Below are 11,550 nucleotides of genomic sequence, written 5' to 3'. Positions count from 1 at the left end.
TAGCTGTGGTGTATGCCACACCACCGCTCCCTTGGGAGAGTGACGGGTCACTCTCATGCGACCCCGTTACAGTAGCAGTCTCAGTTCGCGCACAAGGTGACGAAATAAGTCGTTTTGCCCGTTACAAGGCTATACAAGCCAGCTTCTGCGCAGCAAATTTCCGTCTCAAGCACCTACTCATGCTTGAAATGCATACTACAAAGCATGACGAAGACGGCGAGCTAACGAACCACCACCTCTCCTTCCTGCTGTCTAAATTCTGTTTGTCTTCATGGGACAGCTGTAGCGGCTACCGACCCAGGGTCATATTCATCGCAAGATTGACCGCCATTTCCTGATAGAAAGTGCAGCGGGGCTGCCGTAGCTCTTTGCTTAAAGAAAGTAAGCTAAGTTCACCGACCTTACGCTCTATACTACGAGTGTAGCGGATCGCAATCCGCTACCTCCAAGAGTACCCAAAACTTTAACCAAGGTAAATACACGCTTCCGCTCAAAAATCAATGAGTATTTACCTGTTTTATTTTTGGCAAAGCATTATGTATCTAAATTTAAAGGGTTTCCCAATCATATAGTAAAATATGCATAACTACTGGCAGTTAGTGGATTCTTGTTACAGTGATTCCGCAATTGTGTGATAACACCGTCTGGTGTAATCTACACCTTTGTATGGTCACACAAGATGGTGTGACCCACCCTTTCATACCAGGGTACGTGTAACTCCGTTACACTCTCCCCGATAAAATTTATGAATACACACAATTCACATTTAGCTGTCGCCTCGTACGAGACTCGCATGTCTAAGACACCAATACGTCCACAGGACCTTCTTCATGCATTTTCTGCTCAATGATCTCTGTGTCTATGACACGAAATACTCCCAGCCTCGCTGGTGCCGAGAGCGCCTGCGGGCAGAGCCCTTCTTCGTCTCCCGCACGCACTGCGACTCCAGAAAGTACGTCTGCGGCTTCACGGGAAGCACATCCCAAGCCCTCGGCAACCGGGCGCCGCACACCGCACTCACCACGGGCGTCGAATTTTCTCGTCGAGGATTCATAGAAAGTCGACTACGAGTCTAATACTCCTTTTTCATGATGGAAAAAGAAGAGGAGGGCGAGGTGCGCCTACGGCGCGTCGTGAGCCTGCTCGAACTTCGCAAACACCGTGTCCGATGTCCGACCTTTCGGCTTCCAAGGGAGGTGGTATCATTACCAATCGCCTTGACGAGGCACAAGCGCAGCGATTGGAGGCTGCCTATAGGGCGGCTCTCATGCGCTCATATCCAAGTCCGGTCCTTGTCCCTCGCTTGGAATACGGCTGCTGCTCGACGGATCTCGCTAATGAAGTGAAATATGCGATCACTCGATCATGAGGCTTTTGCGTAGTCCCCTCCCGACCACTACACATGCCGAGCTTGATTAACGGGAAACTCTACGAACTCGCTTCGTGGTACCACAAGAAATCCCAGTGGATACGTACCGTGCTCGACTTCGCGCTCAATGAGGAGGCGCTTCTTTATCTACAATGTGGCGATATCTGTGTTGCTCGCCCCTAGCAAAACCGCTGCAGAAGATGATAAGCTCTTTGAGCGATAGGTGCAGCAATACCGGAACCTTCTTCGCTGTCTAACTGACAGCGGAACCACAAGGAGGTGGACGTGTGCATAGAACGCTATCTTCGGTTTGAGTTAGCCAGACTCAGGATGCAATGCCACCTTCCTTCGCATTGTCACTCTGCGACGTATGGATTATCCATCACGCTTCCACTCTCTGTTGTCTCTCACATGAGTGATACTCTGACCACAGCAGCCCAGAGCCATAACTTGAGCTCAGCTCATGGCCCTTCGGCTTTCGATGCACAAGACGACGCGAAGCGTCATAATCCTTCTGATCATAAGCGTCTATAACGCCTGGGCAGTCTAGCCAAAGTGGCACCTCAAACTCCCACGAGTTCTCGGTGTTTGGGTATCCCCGCCAATTCACAAGATACTGGATTAAACCCCGTCGACGACGTCGATCCACAAGCCGTTCCACGTGGTGGTGAACGCGACCATTCTCATCGAGAAGAGTCGGTTGCGGACGATGACGACTTGGTTGATCGCCGTCTGGTGACTCGCGATGCTCTTCGAGCGTGGGAGAAAAGGTCCATCTCTCCAAGGTCGTCTACCCCAGTGCGGAAGTCCTCGAGAGTATCAAGCACTTTGAGCACCGATTGCCTCGCGTTGAAGATTGTCGTGCTCTCTTAGAGTGGCTCCTTGTCGCCGAGCAGGCGAATACGTCACTCTGTGCGACGATGGAGCATCTTGCGCCGTTGGAAACGGAAGTTGTTCACTCCGCGCTCAGAACCTGTTGCTTTGTTCAGCTTTTGCGCTTTTGGCCGCTGCCTCGGCGCCAACGCTTCCGCGTTCGCTTGCACCGTTCCCGGTACGGCTTAAGCAAGCCCACCTAAAATACCGGGTGGTTGCGCATCCTTCTCGCAAGGTTCAGCGTATACGCTAGGTCTCGCTTGGCCACGGCTTGAAAAGGTCCAATAAACCGTGGACGGAGCTTCGTCATAAAGTCAGAAATTGCAAGTGTAGGGAGGTTTCTGGCGTTTAGTAAAACCAGGTCTTTGACCTCAATGTTTTCAGCATTTCATTTCCTTTTCCGTCTGCATATTCTTTTTGCATGCCTTGGCTTTCAGCGATCAAATCGCGAACGTGTTGTAAGATACTCAGTCAAGTAGACATGAAGTCTCCGACTTCCTTTCGCACGGAAGGGGGGTTACATCAGCTAGCCGTTACGCAATAGCCCCCCACCAAACCCTAAGAAATGAGATGGCGGTGTCAGCGGGACGCGAGGATGAACAAGCCCGTTCACTCTGAATGGTGTGTAGCCAGTAGACGATTGCACTGCATTGTTCAGAGCAAAGTCTACGAGTGGCAGCATTGTGCCCCAGCGCCTCGATGTCTTAGTGCAGACGCTGCGAAGGACATCTTCAGCGATGCGATCACGCGCTCAGTTTGACCATCGGTATGCGGATGGTCCGCTGTTGACATAGTCAACTTGGTGCGCAGCACCCTAAAAATTGTAGACCAAAACTTCCCAGTGAAGCGTGGGTATCTGTCAGAGACAATTGACTCCGGGGGTCATGTCGTCGAAAGACACGATCCGCAAACAGCATCGCTATACGGACACCGTCGATATGTGTCCGACACTGCCGCAAGATGAGCTATCTTGCTCAAAAGGTCGACAAAGAAGACGACATCCGTGTTGCGCACCGAGTTCTCCAGCCGGCCAAACACAGAGTCCATACTCATTGACTGCCAACACCCGGAGAGTACCGCAAAACGGCCAGCGGCGCTGCTGCAATCGGAGAGGGTTCCACCCAATGACACGTCTCACACCTGCGTACATACGTGCTCGCCCATTTGTAAAGCTTGGGCCACCATTAGTGGCAACGCATAGAGCTGTACGTCTTCTCACGACCGAGATGACCACTAAGTGGGGTGTCGTAGACCTCAAAATGGATACGGTACTACAAATATTCATCTTGAGAAACTATACGTCGTGGAGTATCCGTCGGGTCGGTGCCAATATACAGCAACCCGTTATCCAACGAATATCGGTGCATCCGTGCGCGCAATCGCGACGACAACATCTTGCCCGAGTTATAAAACCCCTTGCTTCCTAGAGCCCATAGCAGCGCTACACACATATCATCACCCGCGTACGCTGCGCGGATCAAATCCGTCTTTGACGACGTCACCGTCGTGTCATGAGTAAGCTCATCATCTGGTCTACAGGACAACGCGTCAGCCAAATTATTCTGCATTCCTGGCTTATACTTCAACTCGAACTTATATTCGGCGAAGAAGGAGAGCTACCTGGCCATCCTCTGCGAGAGGTGAGACGACTGAGTCGCAGTGCGTAATGACGCACGATCCGCGTAGATCACAAACGGCTTTGAGCTGAGCAGGTGAACCCTCGAGTTAACAAGTCATGCTTCATTGCAAGTAAATACTTGTCGTGGACTGGGTAGTTCTTCTTCGCAGACTTAATCTGGCGAATTCGAACTCGAACACGATCACCCGATCTCGCCCCTCGGCGTCTGCTTGCAGCAGTGCGCAGCCGATGGCGAAGTCTGAAGCGTCACACACGACACTAAAAAGACGATCGGGCTCTGGCAACGCCAGTATAGAGGCATGAAGGAGTCTGTCTTTGGCCCTGTCAAAAGCCAACCGGTGGTCGGTGTCCCAACACCATTCCTTATCCTTCATAAGAAGATTAGGCAATGGCCGTGACACATCTGGATAATTTGCCCTATACTCGAGCAAGTAGTTGGCGAGGCCAAGCCACTTGCGCAAACCTATTGGTTCTTTGGAGCCAGCCAGACCACAATAGCCTCGACCTTAACGTGATTCGCTCGAAGGCCACGCTTCACAATGAAGCACCCTTGAAAGGTTATTTCTTTCGCACCGAAGACGCACTTATCGGCATTCGCATACAGCTTATTCGTGCGCATGCACTCGAGCACCGCTCTCAAATTGACGATGTGATTTTCCTCATCTGTCCTCCCGTGCTCCGCACGACTGTGGACAACGATATCGACGAAGTATGTCTGTGCATACGCCCGATGGAGCCTAAACAAATCAAGACGATTAAATGTTGCTGGTGCATTTGACAGACCTTGGGACAGTTTCATCCAGAAGCGACGACAAGTTGATCTTTTCGTCCGGTCGTTTAATGACCACTTCGGCTAGGTCGCCTCCTGAATACAAGGCATCGACCTTGAGGTCACTACGAGGGTGCTGAACGCACGAAGTGGATCTTCAATCCTGAAGGATTCCTTAGACTCATATTATCCTTTGGTAAAGGATTTTCAAGACGTTGTCTCCAAAGACCCGCCGTCGGTCCTACCTCCGGACCAAGGTGTGCGTCATAAGATCGACCTGGTTTCCGTAGCCATATACTGCGTAACACGCCAATGGCCCCTGCCGAAGGAGCAGTGTGACGTCATTTACGTCTTTTTCCTTGCGAAGTACGAGACAGGAATGGTGCGGGAGTGCAAGTCTACCTTTTGTGTCCGGAACCAAACGGCAAGTGACGTATCGTTCACGCTTATAATAAGCTAAGCGCTACCACCATTCGGGCACAGACGCCGGTTCCTAGGAAGGATGTTTTCCAAAACAATGTGGTTGGCTGTACAAAGTACAGCGCACTCGACTTGGCCAATGGTTATTACCAATCGCTCATGGGAGCGAGTATATTCAGCTGACAGCTTTAAGTACTCGAAGCGGGATGCTCTGGAAGTGGTTGGTGATGCCCCAAGAGCTGTCAAATGCACCAGCAACATTTAATCGTCTTGTGGCGCATTTGTTTAGGCCCCATCGGGCGTATGCACAGACATACTTCGACGACATCGTTGTCCACAGTCGTGCGGAGCACGCAAGGACAGATGAGGAAAATCACATCGTCAATTTAAGAGCGGTCCTCGAGTGCATGCACACGAATGAGCTGTATGCTAATGCCGATAAGTGCGTCTTCGGTGCGGAAGAAATTCCCTTTTAAGGGTGCTTCATTGTGAAGCGTGGCCTTCGAGCGAATCACGTTAAGGTCGAGGCCATTGTGGTCTGGCTGGCTCCAAGAATCAAAAGGATTTGCGCAAGTGGCTCGGCCTCGCCAACTACTTGCTCAAGTAAAGGACAAATTATCCAGAAATGTCATGGCCATTGCCTAATCTTCTTATGAAGGATAAGGAATGGTGTTGGGACACCGACCACCGGTTGGCTTTTGACAGGGCCAAAGACAGACTCCTTCATGCCTCTATACTGGCGTTGCCAGAGCCCGATCGTCTTTTTAGTGTCGTGTGTGATGCTTCAGACTTCGCCATCGGCTGCGCACTGCTGCAAGCAGACGCCGAGGAGCGAGATCGGGTGATCGCATTTACAAATTCCACAGCTTAAGGCTGCGGAGAGAAACCACACAGTCCACGATAAGGAACTACTTGCGATGAAGTATGCCTTTGTAAAGTTCAGGGTACACCTGCTTGGCTCCAAGCCGTTTGTGATCTAATAAAATCATGCGTCATTATGCACTGCGACTCAGTCACCTCACCTCTCGCAGAGAACTCTCATTCTTTGCAGATTATACATTCGAGGTAAAGTATAAGCCAGGATGCGGTGTCACGTAGACCAAATTATGAGCTTGCTCATGTCACGACGGTGACGACAGATTTGATCGATGCAGCATAAGCGGGTGATAATATGCGCGTAGCTCTGCTACGGGCTCTCAGAAGCACGGAGTTTGGAAACTCTGACGAAATGTTGTCGTCGCGACTGCGCGCATGGTATAACAGATTTCTGTATTATAGCCCTGACTCGACGGATATGCCACGCATTGTGGTTTCTCTAGATGAGAATGTACCGAATCCGCTATGAGCCCCACGACACCCACTCAGTGGTCATCTCGATCGTGAGAAGAGGTACAGCTCTGTGAGTTGCCACTAATGGTAGCCCAAGCAATACAAATGGACGAGCACTTATGTACGCACGTGTGAGAGTGAAACTTTCTCTGGATGCGGCGGCACCGCTGGCCAGTTTGCCGGTACTCTCCGGGTGTTAGCAGTTCATGAGTTTGAACTCTCTGTCTGGCCGGCCGAAGAACTCGGCGGACAATACAGATGTCGTGGTCTTTGTCGACATTTTGGGCAAGATGACCAAGATGACCCATCCTGCGGCAGTACCGGACACCATCGACGGTGTGGGTACAGCGACCTTGTTTGTCGATCGTGAGTTTCGAAGACATGGAACCCCGGAGTCAATTGTCTCTGATGTAGACCCACGCTTCACTGGGAAGTTTTGGTCTGCATTTTTGAGGGTGCTGCGCACCAAGTTGACTATGTCTATAGCGGACCATCCGCAGATCGATGGTCAGACTGAGCACGTAAATCGTATCGTTTATCGAGGCACTGGGTCGTCATGCTACCACTCGTAGACTTTGCTCTGAACAATGCAGTGCATTCGTCTACTGGCTGCATGCCGTTCATCCTCGCGTCCCGCTGACACCGCCAGCCCATGGCTTAGGGCCTGGTGGAGGGACTATTGCGTAACGGCTAGCTGATGTCAGCCCCTTACCGTGCGTAAGGAAGTCGGAGACTTTCAATTTACGAGACTGAGTATCTTTCGACACGTTCGAGATGCGATGACTAAAATCCAAGCCAAGACATGCAGAAGTAATATGCAGACGGAAATAGAAGAAGATATGTTTAAAGATTAAGGTCAAGGACCTGGTTTAACGAAACGCCAAAAACCTCCCTACACTTGCAATTTCTGTCTTTATGACGAAGTTCCGTCCACGGTTTATCGAACATTTCAAGCCGTGACCAAGCGAGACCTAGCGTATACGCTGAACCTTGCGAAAAGGATGCGTACCCACCCGGTGTACTATGTGAACTTGCTCAAGCCGTACCGGGATCCGGTGCATGTGAACGCGGAAGCGTTGGCGCCAGAGCGGACCCCACGGGCCCCCGGGGTCAAGAACCGAACTTAGATACCAGCGCAAGAGAGTCGCTCTGTGAGCAGCCTCCAATTTCTGCCTCTGTGTCTCGTCGAGATGATTGGTAATAATACCACCTACCCTAGAAGCCAAGAGGTCGAAGAACGGACATGGTGCCCGCAGGGCTTGTGCCTTTTCATCTAATGCTGGGAAAGCAGTGTCCGACTCGTAGTCGACTTCTCCCACTTCCTCGACGATCATTCCGTTGCCCAGGACTGGCGCATTGTATTGCGCCAAGTTGCCGAGGACTTGGGATGTACTTACCGTGATACCGCGGACGCACTGAGATGTACCCTGTACAGAAGAAGAAGGGCTTTGCCCACAGGCACCTTTGTTTCCATCTAGGCTGGGTGCTCTGCGTGGCGCAGCCACAGTGCTCATAGAGCGGCAAATATTTAAAGTTGTTCTTAGGAACGTGAAGGTGTCTCTGACACGAGAGCCTCGTATGAGGCGACCGTTAAATGTGAATTGAGGAATTTGATGGGGGAGAGTGTAACGGGGTTACAGGTGACCAAGTGAGAAAGGGCAGTTCGCACAAGATTGTGCGACCATTCATAAGTGTGTATTACACAGTTAGCGTAATCACACAGCGATGTGGCTACACCGTACCAAGAAGCCACCACGTGGCAGAATTGCCAGTATTATGCATATTACTATATTGAATAGATTTGCTATAATATTTAGGTATCTCTACATTAATCTAGGGTTTTAGATATTGGCGGCTCTGCCGCAATTAAACAACCGAATACAGTTTCGTTTTTAAACAGAAGTGTTCGTTTGCCTTGGTAAGGCTTTGGTACTTTGAAGTAGCGGATTGCGATCCGTTACATTTGTACTGATTCTTGGAAAGAACGTAAGGTCGGTGACCTTAGCTTAGCCTTCTCTAAGCAAAAAGCTACAGCAACCCCGCTGCACTTCTTGTCACACTGTAGTCACACCATTGTGTGATACGTCGTCTTGTGTCCCTCACATTATATATGGTCACAAAATCTTGTGTGACCGTCCCTTTCATACCAGAATACGTGTAATTTTTTTACAGGAAGCGCGCTGCGATTAGCGAGCGTGCCTTTCTTCGAGGGAAGTAGTGGCCAAAGGCGCACGAGGTAAAAGGTGTCCCCGACACCAGCACACTCTCGTCGAAGAGGTGCCTCAAACTTCCATGATGTGTGTGATTGAGAAAAACTACATACTGGTTATTATATGAGTTTCCACGGCTTTGCATGAAAGTGGACCACGCCTTGATTTCGAGCAGTGCAGATTGAGATCGGCTCTCTCGCGGCCTAATTTCGTGAGCTCTTTTAGTTGTGGCAGCACTTCCACTCTTCCTGAAAGTCACAGCGTATGTCCGATGCTGAAATCCAGTCAGTTATCACATTAGATCTCTGATTTTTTTTGTGTTACGGCTCTGTGTGGCTTGTGGCATCCCAGCTGCTCAGAATTGCGGTGCTCTCTTAAAGCAGATGGTAAATTAGCGTATTTCACTTCTCTGACTACCTTGAAAAAAACGATTGTGGTATGGCTTCAGTAAGCCCACTTAGAAAATGAATCTGTATGCATTCTCTTTGGAATTCATAGTATATCGCTATTTCTTTCTAATCCTAGACGGTTCGATGTTGCGCGGTCACAACTCAGTCTTATAAACCACAGGAACTGTATGTAGACAGCAGAGGGTTGCTTTTATATCACCTGACTCCCCTCAAAAGCGTCGCGCGTCTTGCGCATGACACTCAATCGCATTGCAATGAATCGCTAAATTAGCTACAAGATGTTGTTGGGCTATTTTCAGCTTGTTAAATTTTACCGACAGCACCTCCTATTTAGCCCGGTGTCACTCTATGTCGGTGTCAAAGGCACCCGTTGCTTTACCAAATCATTCATGTAAACTAAGGAAAAGTCTGCCAAGGCATGTCCAAATCATTTAACGCAAACTTTAAAAATAAAACCAACTCACATACGCACCACGTTCTCCCCATGCAAGTGTTTCCAAGGATACCTTCACACCGGGAAGCGCTTTCCTTCTCATTTTTTATTGCGGATGATTAGAGGTCGACGTATCAAATCTGCCTGAAACAATGTTTGCCAGGTTTCGACTGTAAAACGCGGATGTTCATTTGATAAAAGGACAATACCGGCAAGTCATGTTGATGGAAAACTTTGTCGAAATCCAGTTTATTTGTTTTTTCACGAGTTGCAAAATAGCTGACAGCAGGAAGATATAACGCTTTGCTTAAACGATTTGCCAAGAGTTTCCAAAATAATCTTTTGGGGAATCGAAAACAAGGTCCATATTTGTGAGCTGCGTGCACTCTTGCTTGAGTGGGCAAGTTGACCAATGGTACCACCGCATGTGCCACTCTAATCCATGAGCACGTTTTACATGTGCGCATATAGCTGCTTACCCAAGTATATGAGCTGGGCCATCAATACGAAGCGCTCACCGAGCGGTATGTCATTTTATGGAGGGGCTTCATGTGGGTCAGTGTTGTAATACAGTAAGATTTTGGATAAGGCAAGCGATGAAGGCATGTAAACATGCTTTGCAATGGAGCATCAACCCAGAAATGTGTTTCATCTGCAGCGGGGCTGCCGTAGCTTTGCGCTTTGAGGAAGCGCAAGTTAGGCCACCGACCTCTCGTTCTATACTCTGAACAAGTACGAGTTTAGCGGATCGCAATCCGCTTACTCCAAGAGTAATTATTGCCTTATCCTTAGGCTAATTAACTCTTCCGTTTCAAATCCAAATTGAATTTATTTATTTTTATCTGCGACAAATCCGCCTCATTTCAAATGCATAGGTCTCCCTAAATATTCAAAGTAAAATCTTAATACATGTATAACTACTGGCTACCTAGCCACGTACCTATTTTTTGTTTGGGTGCAGTCACACCATGCCCATTTTGTGTGACAAAACCCCTGTTACCAGGGTACGTGTAACCCCGTTACACTCTCCCCCATTAAAATTGAGAACATTTACAGTTCCAATCAATTATTGCCTCAACGAGGCTTGCGTGTCCGCTAGACACTGCAACTTGGTTTGTTTGAACAAAACGACTTCCGTGCTCAATGTGCCCTGTGTCAGCGACACTGAAGTCACCAAGTTTCGCTTGTACTGACAGCGCACACGGGCAGAGCCCAACTTCGTCTCCCGCACGCGGTGCAATGTCAGACAGTGCGTCCGCGGCATCGAGAGATGTACACCCTAGGCTCGATAAGAACGAGCGTCGCGTTCCGCGCACGCTAATGGTGACAAGTGACCTCGTTGAGAATGTGGAGGTGATCAACTACGAGTCTGACACTCCTTTTCCGCGTGGGATGACAAGGAAGGCAAGCCGTGCCGGCGGCGTGATACGAGCCCTGCTCGCGCCTTGCGGACCCCATCTCCGTTTCTCGACTTCTCGTCACCTTAGGGAGTAGTCACCAATGACCTCGACGGAGCACAGAAGCAGCAGCTGGAAGCTGCCCGCAAGGCGGCTCTGATGCGCGCTCATCCACGGTCGATCATTGACCCTCGTGTGGAATATGGCTTTCGCCCGGCGGATCCCACTGTGGAAGCGAAGGACGTGGTAACTCGACCGTTGCGCCTCCACATGATCGGGCCCCCAGCCAAAATGGAGGAGGAGCTTGCCAAACGGAAAGCTTTTCGAGCTCGTTTCTTGGTTCCACAAGAATTTCCGCTGGAGGCTTATTGCACTCGTCTAAGTGCTCAACGAGGTGGCTCTCGTGTACCTGCAATGCGGACGATACCTGTAGTGCTCGCCCCTAGCAAAAGCGCTACAGATGACGAAGCGCTCTTTGAGCGATGAGTGCAACCGCACCGCAAACCTTCCTTACTGTATGCTTTACAGTTGAGCCACAAGGAAGTGGACGTGCGTGTAGAGTGACACCTTCCAATTTGACTTTGCCAAACTTAAAGCACGCTGTCGACTCCCTTCCGTTTGTCGCCCTGCAACGTATGAGTCAACCCTTAACGCCCTCGCGAGCTCTGTGTCTGTGACCGCAAGAGCTCGGGACCACTGCT

The sequence above is a fragment of the Plasmopara halstedii genome, assembly GCF_900000015.1.
Source record: "Plasmopara halstedii genome assembly, contig: Scaffold_658, whole genome shotgun sequence".
Classification (NCBI taxonomy): Eukaryota; Oomycota; class Peronosporomycetes; order Peronosporales; family Peronosporaceae; genus Plasmopara; species Plasmopara halstedii.
The sequence above is the reverse complement of the archived record's forward strand: the minus strand, read 5'-3'. Positions refer to the sequence as shown.